Source organism: Tauraco erythrolophus, chromosome 4 (assembly GCF_009769465.1).
Source record: "Tauraco erythrolophus isolate bTauEry1 chromosome 4, bTauEry1.pri, whole genome shotgun sequence".
Taxonomy (NCBI): Eukaryota; Metazoa; Chordata; class Aves; order Musophagiformes; family Musophagidae; genus Tauraco; species Tauraco erythrolophus.
In genome coordinates, this window is record NC_141468.1 from 76,237,974 (window position 1) to 76,262,397 (window position 24,424).

Sequence of the window (24,424 nt, forward strand, 5' to 3'; positions counted from 1 at the left end):
ACTTTGGGTTTGATGCCAATTTTTGCCGGCATCTTGTGCTCACACTCTTTTAGCACTCCCACTTCAAGATGGGATGGGATAATCCTGCTTTCTGTTCAGCCAAATGCCAACTCTCTGGCAAACCTGATCCTTGCTGGCCATGGAAAGGAGGGGGAGTCAGTGACCTGCTACTTGCTGTTCCATCCATGGTCATGTTTTCACTCATACTTCTTCATGCCCATTCAAGTGAGTCTCTATTCCTCCTTTAACTCCCCTCACTTTGTTTTCCTGTCTTCTCATTCACCAAGATCTTCCTTTCATCTTCTTTCTGTCTGGCCTTCCCCTTTGTTCATGTCTTTGTTTCCCATTCCACCATGACTCTTTCCTTTTCCACCTTCCTCCTAGCACCTTCACTGTGGCTTAGCTCCTCTGTGCATAATTTTTGACCTGCAACCACCACCAAATCTGCTGGTTAACACAACCCTCTGCTTTGCTGATGTCCAAGTTCTCCTGCCTGAAGTTCTCTCTCTTCTCATCTCTCCCACTCCCGACACAACCGGATTTTGAGCTCTCAGGCTGTACATGAATAAACAAACCTCCAAGGTTGCAGACCCTCCAGGAACAAAGGGGATGAATAGTTCATAACTGCAGAAAAGGTATTTCTTTAGTCCACTACATTTCTTAGTCCTACTTTGATATTTGTTAGAAGAGAACTCTAACTTGCAGGCAGATCTTTTATTTGTACAACCCTCTAAATTATTAAAGCTTAAGAAATCGTCCCATTATACTTTTTCTGCTTGAACTGCTAAGGGTGAAAACTGAATGAGTAAACATATTTGTTTGCATTCTCTTAGCACTTATAATTATACTGGCAACCAGAATTTAATTTTCTAAGCAATGGTTTTCTTTTGTGATGTAGTATTTGGTGAAGCTTGATGGCTCAATAATGTGGTACGAAAATAACTTTCATCACTGAGTTACCTGCGTGAACTCAGTGTGAATGAAAAGCAAGCTCTATGTTCACCACATGGATGTGCAGCAGCAAAGATAGGAGAGATCAGTAACTTAACAGAAAGAGTAAGCATTTTTATCAAAGATGATAAATGTCATTTTGAAGGATCCTCTTAATGCCCATTGGATCAAATCTTGTCTGGAACAAAAATTGATTAATGTTGAAGGGAGGGGAGGAGGTGCCTACACACTACTCGTTCTAATGATAAATCAGAATTCAGTTTCTGATGCCATAAACTGAGTAATTTTAACCAGCACTGCATTCATTTAAAGCAAACATCCACTGTATATAAAATAAATAAAGCAACATTTGCTACACTGTGCTAGAAAACACACTCCTGAATTGAGAAGTTTAGTTTTTGTTGGACAATTATTTTTCTTCTCAGAGGGAACCTTGGGAGAGATCAATGTATTCCTTAGGTTTTTTTACACATACATATGCTAGCATATAAGAAAATTTAGAAGATCATCACCTAAAATAGTAAAGATGCTGAAGTAGGACAGAGATACAAAGGTGCGGGGTTAGTGCCTAGCACAGCACGAGAACACCCTTCCTGCAGCAGGAGCCATGTTGTGGTTTGGGATGTCCTTTACAGGCTGTCCCGGGCCACAAACAACCTCCATGACACACATAAAGCCAACTCTGTCCACTCCTGTCTTTCCTCTGAAAACTGTCTCTGGACTGCAGGCTGCCGTGCAGACCACACTCACCTGACAGAACACTTTCCCACAGTTACATAGAATCGTAGAATCATAGAATGGTTAGGGTTGGAAGGGACCTTAAAGATCATCTAGTTCCAACCCCCCTGCCATGGGCAGGGAAACCCTCCACTACACCAGGTTGCCCAAAGCCTCATCCAACCTGGCCTTGAACACCTCCAGGGACGGGGCATCCACAACTTCTCTGTGCAACCTGTTCCAGTACCTCACCACCCTCAATGTAAAGAATTTCTGTCTTATATCTAACCTAAATCTGCCCTCTTTCAGTTTAAATGCTGTGGCCAATCTCAAAGTCCATTGCAACTTGCCTGCCTCTATAATGCTTGCAACCACCTCTGTTGCAGGGCTGGAGCAGGTAAGAAAACAGAGCAGGTTAGAACCTGCAGACTGCCCATTGCTTCTCTTCCTCCTCTATTAGGAAACCAGTGACACATTGTCATTTCATCGACCATGACATATGAAAGCACGGTCTCCTCCCCCTACCCCGCCGTACCTTCTCTGCTGGACAGAGTCAAAAAATCTATTCATGTAAAGAATTAAGCACGTCATAGTGAAATAAAAATTGTTTCCCTACTGTGTACCAATATCTGCATATATCAGCCATTCCCAGTTCTGAAAGCACTGAAGTAAAGGCATTATTTCTAGCCATTACTAGCAAACGGGTTTTGGAAATACTCTTTTGTTGTCTGAAACAGTGCAGCTATTTTCTTATCACATCCACTCATTCAGCTGGCACAGTGCAAGCACATGGAAAAAAAAAAAGTGTCTCACGTATAAACCAATTAACAGAAAGCCATGTAAGCTTGCTGTATCGTTAGGACAAAATTATCTGAACACGGATAAGTGGCTGCAATATGACACACTACACCACCGTTTTTTGATTCAGCATAAATGTTTATTGACTAAACAAAGATTGCTATAATGTAATCATAATAAACGTTAATGATCAGTCATCTATGGAACTTGCTCTCTAAATTAATATCCTGTAATACACACTAATGTGGCAGAATTATGTTGGGCTGAACTCATGTTTAACCAGCGCTTCCATCTCAAGGGATTACACACTTTCAATTGCAGACAAGTATATTTTTAAGACTGTGTTTTTTAATTAAATTAATCTGACAAGTTACTGGACAAAGGGTTGGTGTATTATGATAAAAAGGGTTTTTTTAATTGCATAATTATTCCCAGGGGATTCCTCTGGCTGGAATAAATTAGCGCTTTTACAATAAATTAATATTCTTCTTGTATTTATGCAACAGAGGCAAATATTTCCAGTTCTTGTCAAGATGTAGCAATACCCAGGCTTACCATCACCCCTCCCACCTCTGAGCTGCAGTAAAATTAAAATAGCACTGTAAAGCACAGGAGGTGAGTTCCAAAAGCCATTTTATATGGTGAACATACATCCCATGTTTTGTTACAAATCATAATTCAAAATCAGGTTAAATGAGGATAACAGCACCTATCATTCCACTGTTTCTCTGGATTGTTTCCTAATCAGCGCACTGAAGACCTAGTTAGTCGTTGGTTTGCTCGAAACAATTTTTTCTCCATTATTTCACAAGTATTAACATGAAACATTTTCCACCCGGCCAATTCTTAAGTTATCGTAACCTACTGTGCATGGCAAGATATTTAGTATTGTAAAGCCTGGTAGTGTTTTACTGCAAGAGTTCAATGCATCATGTCCATGAAGCTGCCAAAGCAGCCTAGTAAGCGTTTCAAATGAAAACTCAGTCATTGATCTGCTTGTGCCAAGGGGCTTAGGAAAGCCCAAACCAGTTCACACGTTCGATACTATCAATATAATCAAGCAGCAACAACCACCCCTTCAAATCCAACCTTGAACACAGCTTCCTTCCATATTCAGTCCACCTCAAATCTCCCCTCTATTCACATCAGCACGTCCTCAGAATCTTAATTTTTAAAATCACATCCCACGCTAGATTTCTATAGATGGAGTTACAACTGAACAAAAATTGAAAAACAATTTTACATTTCAAGAACTTCAACTGATTCTTTGATGTTAGAATTGTAAAGACGATGTTAAAATGGTTCTTGCTCATCTTACCACCAAAACTTAAACTCACTAGCAACTCATACACGTTTTATTTTGCTGGCTTTGTGAGCAAAATTTTGTGTAGGGAATGTTTGTGGAAGAGCACAAAGAATTCTTGTATGTGCAAAACTACTGAATAAAATAATAAATTTGTCAGCCAACACTATGGAGTATTTAGAATTAGAGGAAGAAAAATAAATAGAAGAGGAAAAGGGAGGAAAAGGCACCTAAATTGTAAAAGCTGGGAACAAAAACCCCACCCAACTCTAAAGTTATAGACTTCAAGTTCGAAATAAGCTAAAAGGCTTCCTGTCCATTTTCTTTCATGTTTACTATGCCCATGTCTTTCAGAGGTGCAATTCTCTACCTGGCATGGCATACAGAAGACTAGCTCCAAAAAGACTTGCTAAAATCTGTACGAGCAGTGTCTCGTGTCATGGTTCAATGATATACTAAGCGTGACTTTCAACTTCCCTGTACAGGATCAGAAAAACTGATGTCACATGAAAGAAAGAAATGACCCAGCATAAACGAACTCTACAAATTCAAATTTGTTCCAACAACTTTGGCAGGTTAACTTTTTTATCAGAAAGATTTATGTGGCATCAAATAGTTCCTGTCCCCCTAAAGCTGACATAATACAAGGATTTATGCTTTTTTGCTGCCTTGATGTACTTTGACTAAATTGACAGAAATGGGATTGTGCATCACTGCATGATCCGCATCAAATTTTTATTGCTAGCTGATCTGCTTGCATGTATATTTGGCAATAATGATCGTGGAACCATTGCCCCATTATAAAGGCTTTGACCCTGAAGACATCATCACCTTATCCAAAGGTATTTGTCTATATCCATGCATGTTACAGAGGAGTTCTCAGCTAAGAGACTGTAGAAAAAAGAAATGAAGTGGCGGTGGTAGCATGATTGATGAAATGATGATTTATCATTCCTAAATGGATTCTCCTATCAGACCTTTTCCATATTTTAACAAAAGTCAACTTCAAAAGAAAATCTTGCCAATTCCCTGCTGTCATGTAAAATTTCTTGCTGCCATTGCACCTGGTTTATTACATTTCTTTCTTTAACTGCACCTCCGAACAGGCACAAATTATCATCTTAGGAAAGAACCAAAACTTCTAACACCTGGAAAATTATAAATCCTATTTGCCAAGTAAGAAATCTGACACTGGTAACTTATTGCAGAGGTAGCCCATCGATCTCCATGAAACACTACTAGAAGGCTCTTCAGAAGTACTTAACAACACTAGTATCCAGATCTTTTTGAACTTTCAAACACACATATGCTAATTGCTACACAAAACTGAAGATATGAGTCCATCAGTTGCATGCATACTTACTTAAACCTATGCTAAAATCTAACAAGACCACATTGTTTATTCATTATTCTTCTCTGTAAGCATACCAAAAATAATGGAAAACATACAGAAATTTTATATTACTTACATGTTGAAGTAGTCTTTGGTGTTGCTACAGTCTATAGTGTTGTTACAGGCTACAGTACTACTACAGCAGAAGCAACACGAAGGTCTGAATTTAGGCAAGGCATAGAGGGAAACATAATGGTTTTTACTAAGTCAAAGAATGCAGCAGGGTTAAGAAACAACTGGTAGGTTTTCAGGCACTCAAGCCCTTCAAATGACCTGAAAGAGAAACTTGCGCACCCAGCAACTTATCATATTATGCACTTTCCAACAATATTCCCTTCGATATGTTTAATAAATATTTAATAAGCAGTATATAAACATAAGAGTGCAGAGTTTGAGAAAAAAGCAAGGGGACAAGGCTACCGTAAGTCAACTGTGGAAAACAGCAAGGAGAAGAACGTACAAATTACACATTAATGCAATGATCAGAAGTAAATAAGCTTGTCAGATGAGGCTATTCTCCTCTAACTGCCATGATTCAAAATTTAACCTTTTGAATAAATCTCTAGTTTTTCTTGAATATTTATATCCTTTCCAAGGATGTGGACACACAGCTTACCTCACCAGAAATGCTACGTAACACATTTGCTTTACCAACATGGTTGGGAAGAAAAACATTATTTCTTTAGACTGATTAATATATGTGCTGTCTTTGCCTCAGCTATTGGCTATAATCAATAAATGCCATATGAAACAGCTGGAATGAGTATTACTAAGCCAGTCTTATTTTTATTCTTTTTTTTTTTTTTTTTAGAAGCAATTTAGATGCCAAACCCTGGAAAGAATTCAGGACCAGGATGAAGAAGCCTTCCATTCTCTCAGAGGGTCAATTAAATTTATACAGCACTCACACAAACAAAAAACTAAACAACAAAAAAACAAATCAAAACAGAAAACCAACCTTGCACACTGCTTACCAGATTAGTTTTGAGGAACAGTGATGCATTCAAGCATAAACTTTGAGAATCCCACCAATGCAATGAAGCACTCGACAGCATATTCTGCCTCGTTCTAAACATGGATTTTTATCCTTTTCTTCACTTGTATTTATATATTAAGAACAAACACCTGTAAGCCACTTGCCATGCCTCAGTGTAAAATGCATATACAGCCCTAATAGGCCCAGAGAAGAGAAAGCATTTGGGACTGTCCTAAAGCACCAGCTCACATATACACTCAATAGAAGTCCAGCTAAAATGAATTACATCAATCAACGTCTCAAAGAAGCACTAGCTGCTTGATTAATCGGGAAGCCGTTCTGTCACACTTCAACTAATCACATCTTGCTGCTCTTAGCTCCTCTTTAGTTCTATTTTGCTTCAGAGTACTTTCCCAGGTACCAGGATGACAATGATATTTGGTTCCACTCCCTGCGACTACAGCTGCTAGAACCAAAACCTTCTACTTGTACCTCATCCTGTGCCCACCTGGTAGATACTCAGTGAAAATAAATGGGACTTCTCAAGGAAAAGAGTACTATTCAGTGTCAGTAATGGTGTCGCAGCAGAGCTTTTTATGAGCTTCTGTTGAAAAATGTCATTTGGGACTAAAGTACTGTTCCTTTTTCATCCAGTCTTTGGTATAGGACTTCTAACAATTCCCCTCTTTCTTTTTTCACAGATTTAGTCAGGCTTCTGTAGGCTTTCATGAGGCTTCTTAAACATTAGTGTAAATTTTCTCATCATCTGACTTTAAAATCCTCAGAAGAAAATGCTTTCAGTAAGTTATCCCAAAGGTAGATAATGATCATTTGGCTCTAGAGCCAATTCATTCACACCTCCTGTCTGCTGGGAAAGAAAGAAGAGAGAGAAAATAAAAATCAATCTGAAAGATGAATTTATAATAATCCCATTTATAATTATTGGGCCCTACTATGTCTATGGCTGGAACAAGAAGCTATTTTAACCATTCAAAGGCATCTTACAATTAAAATGACATTTCTATCCAAAAACTTTTACCTACTGTTGGCACAATTAAGAGCAAAGATAACTAAAATAAGTTAAGGATAAGATTTTCCCCAGTTTACGATTTCTTTCTTTTAGTTGGTACTTTTAACGGTTCCTAGTTGGTACCATTCTATATGTGGATATTCTCACAGCCTTTTTAGTAAACAATCAGCTTCCTTGCATGGGTCTGCTGAAGAAGGGAGAGAAGCCTTTTTTAAGTGATTAAAAAAGATGAAGGATGAGAAAAGTTACAAGGTTGCAGAGGAAACAAGAATTGCACTATGTGAAGCTAATTAAAATTAATTACTTCAAAATTGCTAGCTTTCAGGTTCATATCAGTGTCATTCTTTCTATTTTAACTGCAATGAATCATTACATATTTACACATGAGATGTCACCAGGTTACAGTAAACAATCACTGAGGTCACCAAAACCAGAATAAAACTTAAGACTCATAAAAGAGACTTACAGTATCACTTTCATTTGTGTAACATTAATACGCAGTACTATGAGCTCTACTTGTAAAGACAGCTGTTGAATCAAGGGCAAAAATTTCCTTTTTTTTTTTTCCTCATTTTTCCTGTAGTATTTTCCTTTGCAAGTCTTAATAACATATCGTTTATCCTGACTTGTAGGCTTCTGACTGCAAAGATAAGGTTACAACTGTGAGTTTGTCAAGTCTGCTTAATCTTTCTGTCAGGCAAAACAGTATGTATAATAAGTCCAGATGCAGAGACAAACAAAGCTGCAAACATGACCACAACTCACTCTGCTACCTCAACACTGAGGCAAAAGAATTTTCCTACCATTAGGCAAGATCAAAAAAACACGGCCAAATAAACAAGACCCAGAGGACATACCACAGCAGGGAAGATGACACTAAGCCTTCAGGCACTGGTTATTTCTGGCTTCAGAGTTTAAAATGAAAGCTTGCCTATAAAATGGCATTCCTGCATACAGAGAGTGAGGTTCTGTCCCCAAGGAAATCACCACCGTAACTCATACTGAGCTCCATGGAGTTGGGATAGGATCTCACTCCTGTGCTGCCAGGTATTTTCCTCCCAATCATAGGATCACTGCTTATGCTAAAACTCTTCTGAGGAACACAAGAATCATCCACCTTCTGTGGCAAGTCACCCCCACAGCACCCCGCTTCAGCAGGGCACTCCCCAGCATCCCACAATGAACACAATCTTGGCTAACATTCAACAAGTAGGTTGAGCTGATGGTTCTCAACTTCTAAAACACAAAGTGCAAACCCCATAACCTAAACCAATAGAATATCTTTCAGAAAAGTGACCTTTTCGTTCTTATTTCATCCAATAAGTGATGATAGGTGCTATACCCATGCAAAAGAGCACAGTTATATCGAACTGAGATTTAAAGCTAAAGCTACCACGGTTTCCATGCTACTACGTGTTGAAGCTAGATGTAAATGAGCTGCTGGGAGCACCAGTATTCTCCGAAGCCACAGAGATCAGCCCTTAGTGCACAGGTTTTTTTAAAGCCAGCTTTGTAGGGAACATGCCAAACTTCAGAATTTCAGCCTCAAACCTAAGTTTCAAGCAAATGGCTTCTCAAGGTTGGGACAGCTTCCAAAACTGGAAGCTCCCATGACACTACAGGCTTTCGTTAGTAACATTTACCAGAAGAGATCAGAGAGTGAGATTTAGAGAAAAAAAGCCCATAAAAATCTTGACTTTTTAAATTGTTCCCATTTATTTACGTATTTCATATGTGTAAACACATGAAAGATTATGTATATAACAAACATCATAATTTTTGTGCTTTTTTCCACCTCACATGGTAGACTAACATACCGAATGATAATAGTAAAGCAGATGTGGAAAGTCTGAACGGAAACAGCTTAGTCTTTCCAATTTCATGTACAGCAGGTTGTGTCTTCTTCCCTAATAATTCAATGCTTTCTTAAAAATAAAAATGGACTCACTAGCTTCATGTTCTGAATCTTCTCTCATTCTTCTTAGTTATGTGATAAAAGATGCCATGAAGTATTTCAGGATGTAGCATCCAATTCACTGGTTTCTCAGTCTGCACATTATTGTGCATTTATAGACCTCATATTCTCTGGTCCAACAAATGACACAGAATAGGTTTTCTTTAACGTTCACACGGAGGTGGATCTAAAGCTTTTTAGCTGGTAGGCATCCCAGTGGAGAAATCTTAGTAGAAATGCATGTGTGTGTGCATCACGCAACAAAGCTTAGCAGCATCAGGCAAAACAGGAATAGCGTAGGTTATATGATATCAGGAGAATATTAAGAAAACGTGGATATTTACAATGATTCTTCATTGGAGACTAGAGGGGAAAAACAGATCTATTTCCTTGTAAACACCCTTGTAACTTTTTCCTGTGCATCCTTCTTTGTGCATAGCCCAGGTTCGCCATGATGCAAGCCCTGCGATGGCCAGCAAAATCCCCATTGAGGGCTACCACCATGAGGGCATGCAAATGCCCGAGAACTCTGTAAGGAGTTTAAGGTTTAATTTATTTTTTTTTTATTTAAAGTGTCTATCTGAAGAAACTTGGTATATGTTGTAGCTTGGTTACATAGTATCTTCACTGCTCTATGCTGTCACCCTATGGCACTATGACAGAGAACGTCATTGTGCGTCACAGAACAACTAATTGCTGGTGAATGTTCTTCTTGAAGCTCTGATGTTCAGCTCTATCACTGCAATCCTGCAGCATCACACCAAAGACAGCATATTTCCTGATGGTCGTGGGAGCCATACAGAAGAGGAAACCCAAGGTCTTCAGTACGTTTAATTTCAAAGGTAGAAAAACCTAGTGAACTACAAGCGCTGCACAGCACACAATGTAAGCTATAGTCCTGCTAACAACTGACAGTTAAAAGAAATATTCTCAGAACATATTAATGTAAAAAAGTATAAAAGATGTCTTCAGAACGAACAAATCAACGAAAAAGCCCTTAAGGCACACATGGCTGAAATCCAATGAGGTTACACTGCTGGAGATCTTCTTTACTATGGACAGGATTGGTATCATAGCCCAGTTGTTATCACCTGAAACTTCCCAGTCTGAGACCCTGTTTTCAGTTCTTCACAACTTTATTTGTGGGCTGAAATTTTCCAATCTCAAAAGAAGCATGCAAAGAAGATGGGAGTTCAGGAGGGGTTACTGAGAAGGCTAAGTGAAAGAAATGGGATTTGAACAAGATAAGAGATAAGAGATGAGATAAGAGAGAAGTTGAATGAGTCCCAACTGGGGATAATAAGCAGAAAATCTGTGTCCACTAATGTAGCTTGAAATGAAACCCAAGATTGTTCTGTCTCACCATTTTTTTTCCTATCAGCACATCAGCTGTTACATCCTCTTACATTTCTTGGCCTCAGAAATAGCCACCTACAATTGCTATCAGTTATTCCATCACATCAAGATGCAGAAGTCCGTACAGCTAATCTTGAGATTCAGCCTTGATGATGACCTACACTGGTGTCAACAAGATATCCTAAAATAGAATTACTATGGGTTTTTTAAATTAAAACTTTATATAAGGATACAAAGCCACAAAGTTTGTTACAAGAACATCAATGTGCTTCCTAAGCCTAGCACACAAACCTTCAGGAATGCCAGAGATGAGTTTGCCTCAACAACGTGATTTTTAGTCTCTAGGCATGTATGCAAAGAGAAGTTGTGGATGTCCATCCCTAGAAGTGTTCAAGGCCAGGCTGGATGGAGCTTTGGGCAATCTGGTCTAGTGGAAGGTGTCCCTCCCCATGGCAGGGTAGTTGAAACTAGATGATCTATCTTTAAGGTTCCTTCCAACTCAGACCATTCTATGATTCTATGATATTTTTAACTACAGGCTCAGAATACTATGTTTTCTTTCCATGTAATTCCTTCTTCTGCTTCTGCAAAGGAGAAGGTGACCTGAAGCAGAACCACTGATTTCTACTGAGAAGATGATGGTCTTTCCCTCTTGTTAAGTAACATAGTGGATGTAGTCATAGGGGCAAGGTTTGCATGCAGAGAAGAGGAGAAGGGATAGTCTCAGAGCTAATACGGATGATCTGGAATTAATTTTTGCTTCTGCCAACAATTTCCAATGAGACACTTTGTAAGTCATTAAACAGAACTCTTCTCTTAGATGATTTGAAGACTACCTGAGAGTTTGCCAAGAGACAACATATAAGTAATATGAGTAGAGTAGTTCCCTCAGAAGAGCTGATGCTAGCCTGCTCCCCTTCACTGAGAGACCTGCCATGCTCCCTGAATGGTGAAAACAGAAATATAATTTTTACTTTTGGAACAGTTTAAAGCATGAAAAAACAGCTTAAAGGAATACCTATCTGCATTTGGTTTTCATCAAAACAATTTTGAGGGGAAGAGAGAAAAAGATGCTTTGCTCTTCAAAGAACTAAGGATATGGAGACTACTAACCTGACATAAAGAATTGGCTTGAAAATAAAAGAAAATTCGAGTATAAGCACTAGTCTACGGAAAAATCCAAACAACAGCTGGACTTCAGTGCTGAGTGCCGGGCACTGGACACATAGTCCTTGATTCTCAGAGATACCTGCAGCCCCAGGTGTAGTAAATGGAAGCACTCATAAGATGCAAAATTTCTTACAAATGTGTGGTTTGACCCATCATGTCCCATATTTGAATGATTAGAGGATTGTTATTTCTCACATGTTTGTCAGCTCATGCTACTTACTCCCCATCTGGAGTTACTGTCTGCATATGCCGTGAAAATTATTGTCATCATAGATCAAAGATTATGCCTCCAAGAGACAGAGAGAGCAGGAGAAGGGGAAAAACTCTCAAAGAATATGGATTGCAACAACATCATACGAAGTGAATTCAGTAATAAAGAATGAAAGATTCAGTAAGTATGAACAAAGTAATACTTCCAGTAGAAACAGAGAAGAAATAATAATTTCTTCTTTATTTTTGTTCTTTCTTCAAATGTTCTCGTTGCTTAAACTACATATTATAAGTCAATGATTATTTTTAGTTCTCTTTCTAAAATGCCTTATATTTTATAACAAAAGAGCTTATTTTAGTTAGGGTCAGGGAAAATTTGATGGCTCAATTAGCACACTGGTAATACTAACTGCTAGTTGTTTAATGCCAAGAAAGCTTTTTTGGTAATTGTCTCCCTGAAAAGGCACCAACTTAGTTGTCAGTTTTTAAGCTGTCAGGCTTGAGTAGTGCATACATACAACAGAACTGGTGTCTCATTATAGTAATATCCAGCAGTCTCGCTAAAATAAAGGTCTTTTGGCAATACTTTTACAATTACTTTGCACTTTCACTTCTTTTCAGTCTTAGACATCGCTGATTCCTTTTTACAAGGGTGTGTAGTGATAGGACAAGGGGCAATGGCTTTAAACTGAAAGAGGGCAGATTTAGATTAGATATAAGGAAGAAATTCTTTACATTGAGGGTGGTGAGGCACTGGAACCGGTTGCCGAGAGAAGTTGTGGATGCCCCATCCCTGGAAGTGTTCAAGGCCAGGTTGGATGAGGCTTTGGGCAACCTGGTGTAGTGGAGGGTTTCCCTGCCCATGGCAGGGGGGTTGGAACTCGATGATCTTTAAGGTCCCTTCCAACCCTAACCATTCTATGATTCTATGATTCAAACTTTCCTGTCACCAGTACTTTTGCTGACATATTCGAAAGGTTTGTTTCGGTTTGGGTTTCTGTTTTGGGATGGTATCAATTAAAACCAGGAAGATTTTACATTTGCCAAGTTTCCAAATTTGTTTAATGCATTTATTTTGTCATTAAAATGTTATACTGTCCACATAGCTTGTTTTTTCATGAAAAGTTACGTGTGCGTTTTTTTGTCGGGGTTTTTTTAAATATAATATAAATCTGAACCAGACCTCTCAATTCCTGGATATGAAATAGCTGCTGCTTCTCTGCAGGTCAGCTGAGCTGATGAAGTGGGGGATGTGTAGGAAAGCTGCCAGATCCAAAAGTCTTTTTTTTTTTTCTTCAAAAGCAAAGGGAGTTAATCTGCGTGACTCCAACCTCGTGTAACTCACAAGCAAGTTACACGCGGTTTCCCGTCAGTCTGTATCATTTGCCTGGCAGTGGGTTATGTTGGTGTGGAGGCTGGCAAGAAATCTGTAACCCCAGCTGTGGACGTGGTGAACAGCAAGAGCTACTGAAACCAAGGTTGGGGAGTCTAATTTCCACCTGCCAGAGCTGCATTCTACATACCTAGCCACAGCGAGATCTTGAACTGCTGTTTATGTTGTCTACAGGGTGACAATCGTATCCCAGAGCTATAATGTTAAGTCTCATTAAAAAAAAGAAAAAAGAAACATTTGTAATTTTATTTAAAAAATCAATTTCAAATAAAACAGAGTTATAGTTTCAATAACACAATGCCTATTAAACAATGACTGGTCTGTTGTATCTGAATTTCAAAATTAAACCAATCCAGTCAGCACAGCATGAACGCAGCTATACTATGCACAAACTCTTTACACCAAGAACTGTTTTGACTCTGAACAAGTTATCTGAAAAAACCCTGTTAAATTTAAAACCGATAAAAACCAATACCCCCATAAGCATGTAGAATACTCGCTAAGCTCGGTTGCACAATGACTTCATGGCTCTATCCATATTCTTAAAAAAGTGTAAGAGTTCATAGGGGTGTACAAAAAATATTGTTTACACATTTCCCCGGTGGTACTATTATTAAACATTTATTCAATCCAGAAAGACTTTAAAAATACAGTTTACATCTCCCCATGTTTATTTACTTTTTGAATTCCTGCCCTAACAATGAAGAAAACCACACTGGGAACTCAGTTTCATTTCACTTACTAAAGTTAGTTCCACCTAGCATTCTGCACATTTTCATCTGAAGACACTGGAATAAGTGACTTGTGTACAAGCAACTTTAAAAAATAATTTCTTTGGTTACAGAAACATCACTGTCTGACTCAGATCTATTCAGAGATCTCTCAGCAAACTGCTAGATTTAAGGATAAAACAGCATGCTCTTTTAGGCAGCACACCGATGGGCTGTAACACATCAGTGGCAAAAATCACACTTAGATGCCAAAACGCCTCCCAAAAGCAGAGGTGTCTCCTCCTTCAAAGACACTTTGGTGTCAGAAGCAAGGGTCCTACCTTCAACAGCCCTGACTACTGCTCCATGAGGAGCTTTACTCCTGCATCCAGCCACCTAGGTTGGACTTGCAGAAGACCAGATGAAAACAAGTTGAGCTATCATTCAGCTCAGAGACTGAGTAATAGGCCAACAGCTCATCTGTATTTAAAAAAAAAAAAAGTCAAAACCCCAGCAAGATCATCAATACAACATACAGCATCAAGGACAGGAAATTCCTGGCTGTGCACTCAGTTACCCTTGTGGGAAGGGAAAAGGCATCTAACTGGGAATGAGCTTTTCCCTTAGATTTCAGGCTTACCTGTTGTGCAAGGGTGGGAAGAGAGGCTTAGTCTCTTTGGTCTGCCCTAAAGGGTTTCAGCCTTTTGGTGGACTTCTACCAGGGTGTTTGGAAGGGGGGGCTGGACAGGAGGAATTGCAGGAATGCTAATGGCAGCAAACAAGAGGAACCGGTTCCAGTCTGTACTCCCAGCCTACCACAGCCCCCTCACAAGTTAAATCAGCCTTAACGAAACCTTGAGCTACCTTCTGCCTGGAATACTTCCTACAAAATAACAAGGTCATCACTCAGGCAACGGGAAAGGTTGGAACAAAAGTTTCGTGTGTAACATGGATTCAGCCCCTTGTGCATGTGCACACCGATATAGATTTTAACTACGTGCCAAAAATATGATCCCACATATATAGAGTGCTGAAAAGTGAACTAATAATATAGGTATCTCCATTATAACAGGGGTGATGAGGAATTCATTTTCAAAGGACAAACTGGAAACAAAGATGACAAAAGAAAACCCTAAGAGCACCACATACCAATATATAGCTAGAGATGTTTCTTAACAGATGTTTTATGGCTTACAGTGCTGAATCTCAATCACATAATGTTTACTGTAATCTTTATCCCAATTCCTGTGTTTCTTCTGAGGTTTTTATACTGATGCGAGCTTCAATTCTGCAACAGGACTCACACGCAGAAACTTCTTGTCCTATGAAATTCTCCCACAAAATCGGTGGGGATGGCCACAAGAGCACGAACTCACCCACCTACCATCAAACCCGGTGAACTATTTCATGTATTCCTAATGTACAGAATCCTGTTCAGCTGAGTCATATCCTTGGGCAAATAACCCAAGACCCAGTTCTTGGACTGAGGTGTAAGCACCGGTGTAAAATAACAGCCTCACATAATACCTGTTACAGTACAAACCTGCGCCTCGTTATGACCTTTGAGTCACATTATTGCGGGAAACAACCAAAACGAAAGCGTCCCGCACCAAGGACACAGGGAAAGCTGCCCGACCCCGCCTGGCACCCCGGGAAAAAAAACCGGGGGGAATCCCAGACCGCTCAACCACCTGTAGAGAGGGGACCTTTCATCCGAAGGGCAGCACAACAGGTTGTTACAGCGAGAAGCACAAGGAGCGCTTAGTTTGACGTACACCTATATATATATATATGTATGTATACGCACCTCTGAAACGCTCCCTGGAACAGCCCCCGGGATCCCGCCCGCCGCCCCCAAACCCCTCCCGGCAGCGAGGGTCTCACCCACCCCCCCCCGGGAAGCCCAGCCGCTCTCACCGTCCCTCACCGGCGGGAAGCCGCTGCCGCCCCGCGCCGGCCTCACGTACCTGGCGGCGGCGGCGGGGCTCGCAGGCACCGCAGGTGCTGCTCCCGGCCGAGACGAAGCGGGCGGGCCGCGGCAGCACCGCCCCGCCGCCGGCCTCACCTACGGGCGGGCGGGCGGAGGAGGGGCGAGGCCACGGGCCGGGGCGGCCTCAGCCCCCGGGAGGCAGCCGGTACCGGGTCCCGCTGACCGAAACGGAGGCAGCGGAGGGGCGGTGTGCCGGGGGCTCGGCACACAGGTGCAGGGGGCGGGGGTGCGAGACGGAGCGCGGCCCCGGCCTTTCGGTTTCGTTTTCCGCGAGTGGTTTGCGGCGAGAAGCGGCCGGAGGGCGGGGGCGGCGCGGCCGGGGATCTCTGCCCACCCCACGGACTTGCTGGGTGACTGAGGTGGGGAGATAAAACCAGGTGCGGGAGCACGATGTGGGAATTAATCTTTTTGCTGCTTCTTTATTGGTTAAAGGGAAAAAAAATAAAATAGTTATCAAGTTTTTTGAGCGTCGCCATCTGACTGCAGCGGGGAGGAAGGAACGTACTGATGGAGAGAGTTCCAGGGGGGACCCTCCCTTTGTGATTCACCGAAGTGATGCAGAGGAGTCGGATGTGGCCCTTTGCTGTAAGGCACACGGCTGCTGGTGGGCTCCATGCTGCAAACATTGGGTGGCATTGCACCATCTGCCAGGGGAGTGACCGGGCAGTGCCTGCCCAGTGTAATTTCCCGGTCTGTGTAAAAAAGACTGATATTTATCCTTTTCATGTACCTTTTTTACAGGTGGGTGACACCAGTAGCTCCTCTAGGTCTCCTCGTGTCCCCATGTGGTTAGGAGAGGTCCCAAGTATCATCATCGTCCTGACAAAAGGCTCCACATTGATCTTTTGTCCCACAATTTCACCGGGAACGTGCCATTTTCTTCATATTCCCTCAAACTCATGCTAGGAAATTGTCATTGCCAGTAAAAGAGTGGGAAGTAAGCTGAGATAAATCAATGGTGGTGGTGGTGGGGGAAAAGGATAAAACCACAATTAGAGGCACAAGGACACTGCCTCACTGAGTCACAAATTGCCGGATGCTCCCACTGCTCCAGGAAAATCCTGCCAGACCCACCTTCCCTGACTTCTGCTGGTGGCCACTGTCCAAAAGGGAGGCTACAGTACACGGGGTCTGACCCAGTAGGACTGCTCTTACGCCTTTGACTGCATGGTGTGCCCCTCGCGCAGCCTTTCCAAACAGAAATTGGCTCACTGTGGACTCACTCCTGCTTCTGAGGGATTAGTTCGTGCAATATCTTTTCTTTCTTCTGTCCATCTGGAGAAGCCTCCTCCTCACCCCGCTTTACTAAAATTAGTAAGAATTTCTACTAAGTGCACAACTTTGTATTTCTACTATTAAATTGCATGTCATTTTTCTTTCTCCTCTCCACAGACTCATCCACTTCTTTCCACAGGGTATTCCAATCCTTTTCTGTTGTAGCAGCAGGTCTTAGGTTTATGTCATCAGCAAATTTCATTAGCACGCTCATGTTTTTTGTGCCAAGGTCACTAATAAAATTTTAACTAAGATTAGTTCTGAGATCAGTCCCTATGGAACTGCATTAGTAACCTCCTTCCATCTAGAGTTTCCCTTTCAGCACACTCTATTGTCCTTACTTTTCATTTCTTACATTCATCCACATCTCTCCATCTTAATTAATATTTTCTCGCATGGCATCCTCTCAAATGTTTTATTGAAGTCCAGATAGATTTGATCTACAGTATTTTCATTGTTTGAGAAAACGATTTATCAGACAAAGATGCTGGCTTAGTCTGGTACGTTCTATCTTTGGTGAAGTCCTGTTGCATTTTAACTAGTTTTTCATATACCTCCACATCTTTAATTAGTTTTTCCTTCAGCATTGGTTCTAAAGCTTTGTGTACTAATGAGGTCAGATAAAAGAGCCTGTAGCTGCTTGGATCAGTCCGTTTTCTCACCAAGCACAAGTCCCACACAAAAGTCTCCAGAATTTTCTGTGTCTTTCCTGGGCTGCTTTGGCCACTAAGTCTGACCTGAAATTAAGTCACAGCATGCCTGTGATTGATTTTAGGCTAATCTCTCAGGCCAAAAAAAGCCAAAAGTGGTTTTTGTTTTTTTTTTTTACTTCGAAGCCCACCTCACAGGTTTCTTCTATGAAACCATGCATTCAGATTGCCTTGTTCCAGATTTACTTACAACCAGGCCTTTGGGAGTTTATGTACGCAACCTGAACGCTCTGGCGTTGCTTTGCACATACCTCTTTTTTGTTTCAAATGCATTTCTTCATGTTTGCCTTGTTATTGTGTTATCATTTTGTCTGGAGTCTAAAAAGAGCAGTTGAAGAACACTGCATCTGCTTTCCTCTTTAAGAACATGTCCAGTCAATGGATTTAGAATAAATCTTATTATTTTAAAATAAAATCATTTTGCTTGTCGCTAATTGCAGCCAACTGCCACTTGAAAATGAAATGTAGAAGTGAAGCTCATGCGTGAACAAAGTGTTAAGTTCGTCCTACAGAACCCAGAGAGAGCTTTTTCTCTAGCATTAGTTTGGTCTTAAAAGAGGTCTCTTTCCACGGACTTTGCAGCTTTCTTAACTGCTATGAGACTCCAGGCTGCTTTCTTCCAGATGGAGAAGACCATGGTGAGGTCCTCGCTGAGAATGATGTTTAATTCCTCAAAGCAGTAGCACAAATGGGAGGGGAGGAAGACAAGTCCAGATTTTTGGCTGGACTACCGTACTTGTAAGTACTGTAAAGACTGTAGGATCGTTGCTGGAAGGCTTTGGTGCTAACTCAGCTGTTCATCATCTCCTGTTGGCAGAACGCCAGTGCAAGGTGTATACCACTTGTGTTATTTTAACTGCACTGGTAGATGATCAGTATTCTGTACGCAGGATCTAAAGCTAAGTATAAACTAGATTTTGGTCACAGAAAGCAAGTTTTACTGATATGATAGTGGAATAACATCAGGCTGCAGATTTTTACTTGGTAAAAGATCGCCTCTGTTTTCTCTCCAGGTGCAGTAGGTTTGCACGATGAGTCTCTAAGATAAGACTCAGCCGTGAGGCCAGCTGACCTTAGGCAAACTGGAGAAAAGATCAACAGAAACAGCAAGTTTATATTTCTGAGTAAGGCTGTGACATCTCACCAGGCTAAGCTTAGTAAGTCATGCAACCTTTTTTTTTTGTTCAAAATAAGAGTACTATACAGGAGGGTGTACCAAATTTGAATCTGCTACAAGTATATATTCTAGCCTTTCATTTCATATGAACCAGAACCAAATGTATGCTATATCTGTAATCTATATATAGGTTCACTTAAAGAACATAATTCACTATTGTTAAAATTTGCTTTAGAGAGAGTTGCAAATGAGAGCCCTCTAACACAAAATGACTTAATATGGGACACTGTGTCTTTTTATTTATGATGTACAATGTATCAGCTACCATGATGAATGCAACATAAATACACAGATTCGGCAGAACCTCTAGTGTTATTTCAGTGCGTCTCTAATTTCAAAAATGGCAGTGCAGTACTACCATATGGATGGTAAAGCAAAACATTAATTTAAAATGTGAGAAGAAATTTCTGTTACACCACTTAGAGTGAAAAATAACGTATGCCAATAGAAAAGAATTGCTTGGTTTCTGGCTTTGTTTCTATAATACTTCCTCCCATTCAGGCAACTTTCATTGCTACAAAAGAGAATTGAACGCTGAAGGAAAGCTGCGAATCGAAAGCAAGATTTAAGGGACTGAGGAGCTGCTTGAATTTTGTTTTTCCTCTCCATTGCTTTCACACGTTTATGAACTCACAGTTGGATTTCCTCAAACAGGAAATTCCACAGTAATTATCATTAGTGAGCTATGGTAATAGCAGTCCCCTGAATCCACAGGCTCTTTTCAAAGTCATTCCCTTTTAGAGGAAATAAATGCTAATGTGGGCCAAATCCTCATTTGCTGGGTTAGTGTCACTGAATTTAGCAGCAAAACAATTTACTCTGGCAAATCATCCATACTCCTGTTTCAAACAAGCTTATTATGAGGCATAGAATAACTGCAAAAGTAGTGTGGTATGACCCACAAGTACTACTGAAGCACTGCTGTACAAACACACTTGTTGCTTTAGTAGATAATGTAAACAAAAAGCAAAGTGAGCCTGGCTGGTAATTCCTGGAGGGCAGAGATAAGTAAAGATCAATGGAGAAAGATTACAGATATGGATTTTTCTGAGAAATACCTTCCGCAACCGCAGGCTTCAGAAAGAAGCACATTGACCCCAAGCAGTGGCCAAGGCTCTGCCTCTCAACGCGTACCAGATGTGCCAAAAAAGTCACATTATTTCTAGAAGGAAGATATTACAAAACCTGTCCCTCATGAAGATTTTAATGGAATCCATCAAAGAATTGGTCTTCAACCAAAGTGTGATATTTAAATGCCTTTCTAAATTTTTTAACAACTGATGGACGATTTCAAAATCAAGTTCTTTTCATAATTTTCATCAGCCCTTGTCCAGAAACCTGTTCATGAGTTTCTTTCTATCTCATCTTTAGCACTTACCTGGATTACACCTAAGGTGATGACTTCAACTTTGCCTTCTGACGTGAGTTCCTTAATGAGAATTTGTTCCCAAGTTATGGACTGAGAAGAACCAGAATGTTTCAGGTCATGAACTGCTTCAATCTGAATTTCTACCAAAGCTTTGCGTCAGTTCGCATCAAGAGTGCGCTCTCAATAGGCACAACTTAGAAGTGCGACTGTGAGTGCCGTTTCAGTATAAAAGGACATTATTATCATCAGAACTGAACTGAGAACAGAGTTTTTCCCAAATCAGTTTCCAATGCAAATAAAACAGCGAACTGTAGAATCAGGACATATGGCAGTAGATTTTTATTAATTGATTAACAGCTTCAATAACATAGATGCCCACATATCAAAGTCATGTAAGCAGAGCTCAATCACCATATGGAACTAGACCAAGATGATAATGGGCAACAAAGCAAGACAATCCTATTCATGTTCCATATGTCTTCTGTTGAATTCTGTCGATTATGTTGAAACTTCTCTGTACGCTATTATGGAGTATCGCGTTTTGCTTTTGAAAATGGATGTATGAAATTAGGAATCCAATGTACTATCAATGGCATCAAAATACAGGTGTGTAAAGAGAAGTTAAACTTGATTTTTTTCATAGGACTTTTTTTCTATATCAGCGTCATGCTTGCTGGAACTCTACTTATTTTTGTTCTGTTTGATGAAGCTGATTAAGCTAAATCATACTCTGCTACTAGGAGACCCTGTTCTACACCAGTGAAACAGATCCTTTTGTTATAGCACAACTATTGCAATATCGAATCTTAGGAGAGAAACACAAAGGCTGCTTGTAGCAGATACAAGCAAAGGTATCTATTTACACATTCCTTCATCTGCACCATTCCAAGGGTATAATACAATGCAGATTTTTTTTTCCTCTCTAGCAAGACAAATGGACATAGATTCTTACTCCACAATAAAAGGGATAGAAAGACCTAGATACTTTGAGGAATTCACTTGGGAGAAATGAATCACTATTGTGAAAAGCCTGATGCTTTTCCTGCTTTCAGCTTGAATATATATCTCTTTTGGAGCTAAAAATTAACAGCTTGGATTTTTCAGGCAGATGTGCTAAGTACACCTTTTGAAAATCAGACATAGAAGATGGCCCTTGCAGAGTGAATTGTCAATGCAATGTAAGTGCTTTTCCAAGTGACAAGGGGGTACAATCAAAGCCCAGTGGCTTTCAGGTCCTAGGCTCAGTGAGTAGGGGGAAGAGATGAGGAGAAAGCAGAAAAAAGAGCCTTCTATCTAGTGGAAGCTTTTTTTTTTTAACAGCTGATTCAGAACTATCTGCAATTTTAACAGCGAGTTTAGTCTATGAACCACCTCTCGCAGAGCCCTGTACTGTACATCACAGCGTAGAACTACTGATACATGGTCCCACCTAAAACCACTTTCTTACCTTCTCTGGCATGTTCAAAACTCCTATTAATCACTAAGTGTACAAGTCTAAATTATTTCAGAAATACGGTGTGAGGATCATGGTATTGCCTTTGTTTTTCTTCCTAAAATAGGAAAGTGATTTGAACTGCAATACTTGTTTGAACTTGGAGCTTTCCTTCAGAAATCGAGAAGGGCCTAGGGGCTGGCTGTTGAACCACATCTTTATACACTACTGAACACATATGTCATGGTTGGTTTAAGTGCTATTGCCCACTCTTTTTGTCATTTCGACTGGAGTGTTACTGATTTTTTAGCTGGATCAAAGCCGGTTTGATGTTTGGTGTCAAAAGCACGGGAAAGAGTAAGTGAAAAAGGGGCAGCTGCTGTTTGGGAATCTACTGACTATCAAGCAAATGGGTTTTCCATCCTCCTACTGCTGAAAAATGAAGCGAGACAATAAAACTTCTGGCAGCAGGAATGGCCTGCAGTGAAGGAGGCATCACATACTACTACCATAGTTAGTATAGTTTCCTCATAAATAATTACCTGCTTGAAAAATTGACATTAGTGACCTCCACATAATTCATTTTGACTCAGATCATAGAATCATAGAATGGTTAGGGTTGGAAGGGACCTCAAAGATCATCTACTTCCAACCCCCCTGCCATGGGCAGGGACACCCTCCACTACACCAGGTTGCTCAAAGCCTCATCTAACCTGGCCTTGAACACTTCCAGGGATGGGGTATCCACAACTGGATCTGGTGCTTCTCCTATGGTCAAGTCAAAAGAAGGTAGTGCTGCTTGTTTCCTCGGTGATCTTGTAAACCTGAAGTGTGTCCCTGCAAAGGATCACCTCCACCTGGCAAGGCATGAAGAAGAAAACTGGTCTATACCATAAAACACACGCCACTGGGCTTTTTCCTCTCTCCCATCAATGACAGCCTTCTGAATAAAAGGCAGCAGAGGACTTGCATGCTTCATTTCCCTAAACAGATTTATAAACTGCAGCAGCACCCTAGCAGGTGCTGAGGTTTGAAGTCTCCCATTTGGCTTTTTTTTTTCCTTTGAGCAAAGGCAGCTGGTGAACTGTAGGAAAACCGCAAACTTTTAAAGAAAGGGCTTAATCCACCATCTGAAATTCACAGAAGCATTAAGTCATTATTCAAATGAAAAGCTGCTTTTACCCATTAACATATTTTCGTCAACAACAAAAAAAGCAAGATGCTGATATGAGGGGAGATATGTGCATTCTTATTTATATGGTAATTGAATGGTCAGGGATTTTGCCTGTTATTTTCCTAAGACATGGTATGCGTGAATTAAAACTGCGTTGAGCTACTCTTCTAATGGAACCTGGCACCATTAAGAAATCTTTTCTTCTTCCTAAGATGCGATGGGGAAAGAGGCATTGAAAGTCAGCCAATTTATGCAACCTACTTTGTAACATGATTGCTGGCTTTTGCCTTTCTACAGACAAAGCAAAATTAATAATTCTTCTCTGTAACAAGTGACAAGAGAATTATTTCTGTCTATCAAACCCATCCTAAATAGGAGTAAGAATATTGCTTCCCCTCCCATAAATTTGCATATTTAGAGTGTTCTTAGTAAAATCTGGTGCGTTATAATTCAATGGCTCATATTCTTTGTCAATCAGGCTTCTTTCAAGACTGAAAATATTTCTCAAAACCAATGTACAACTGCAATTCGCTTTCGTCCAAGCAACACATGCTATAAATCACGGTGCAAAAAGCTCTGGCTTCATTTAGGTGGGCAGAGTTCCACTGATGCTGGTGGTGCTGTGGTTGGGCTGAGCTGGGTCCAAAAAGTCCAGCAAGCTCCTCTGCAAACCCGTCATTAACAGAGATAGTTGTCAGTGCTGAAGCACCACTCTGAGAAGACATCTCTTACCATTGTATCAGTATTGTTTTAATATTCTAAGTTCATTCCTCAAGCTGGAGCTGCTGCTTAGCGTTCAAGCCAAGGGAGCCATTCGTCACGGTTTTATGCCTACCTGTCTCTCGATTTATGCAAAATCCCCAGGGCCTCACCAAAAAGACACCAAAAAGACAAATCACTATCCAGTGGTGTGGGATTATTAGCATTTTTTGCTGAACGTGCTTACACATATGGCACTAGTTTTCCTACCTCTGCAGCTCAGCCCGAAAAGGGACAAGTCGAGGTGCAAAGAGGTAAATACTTTGGTGCTATCAGGAATTACAGACGTCAAACCTGTCATTTAGAAAGGGGTTTGAAGAGGCGGTTGTAGAGAAAATGTGAACCACTCATCAGAAATTTTTGAAAGGTGAATTGCCTAAATCTCTAAGTAGCATGTCTAGAGAACAAAGATAATACAGTTCAGGCTCACAGGCTGTCCAACACCCCTCTGCTCTTGATGAGTTTCCAGCATCCCTTGATGAGTGCACGTCAGAACACAAGCATGGAAGACAAATTGCATAAACACTTGGCATGCTAAGCACAAGACCAGTCCCTAAACACAGACTCTGAAATCCTG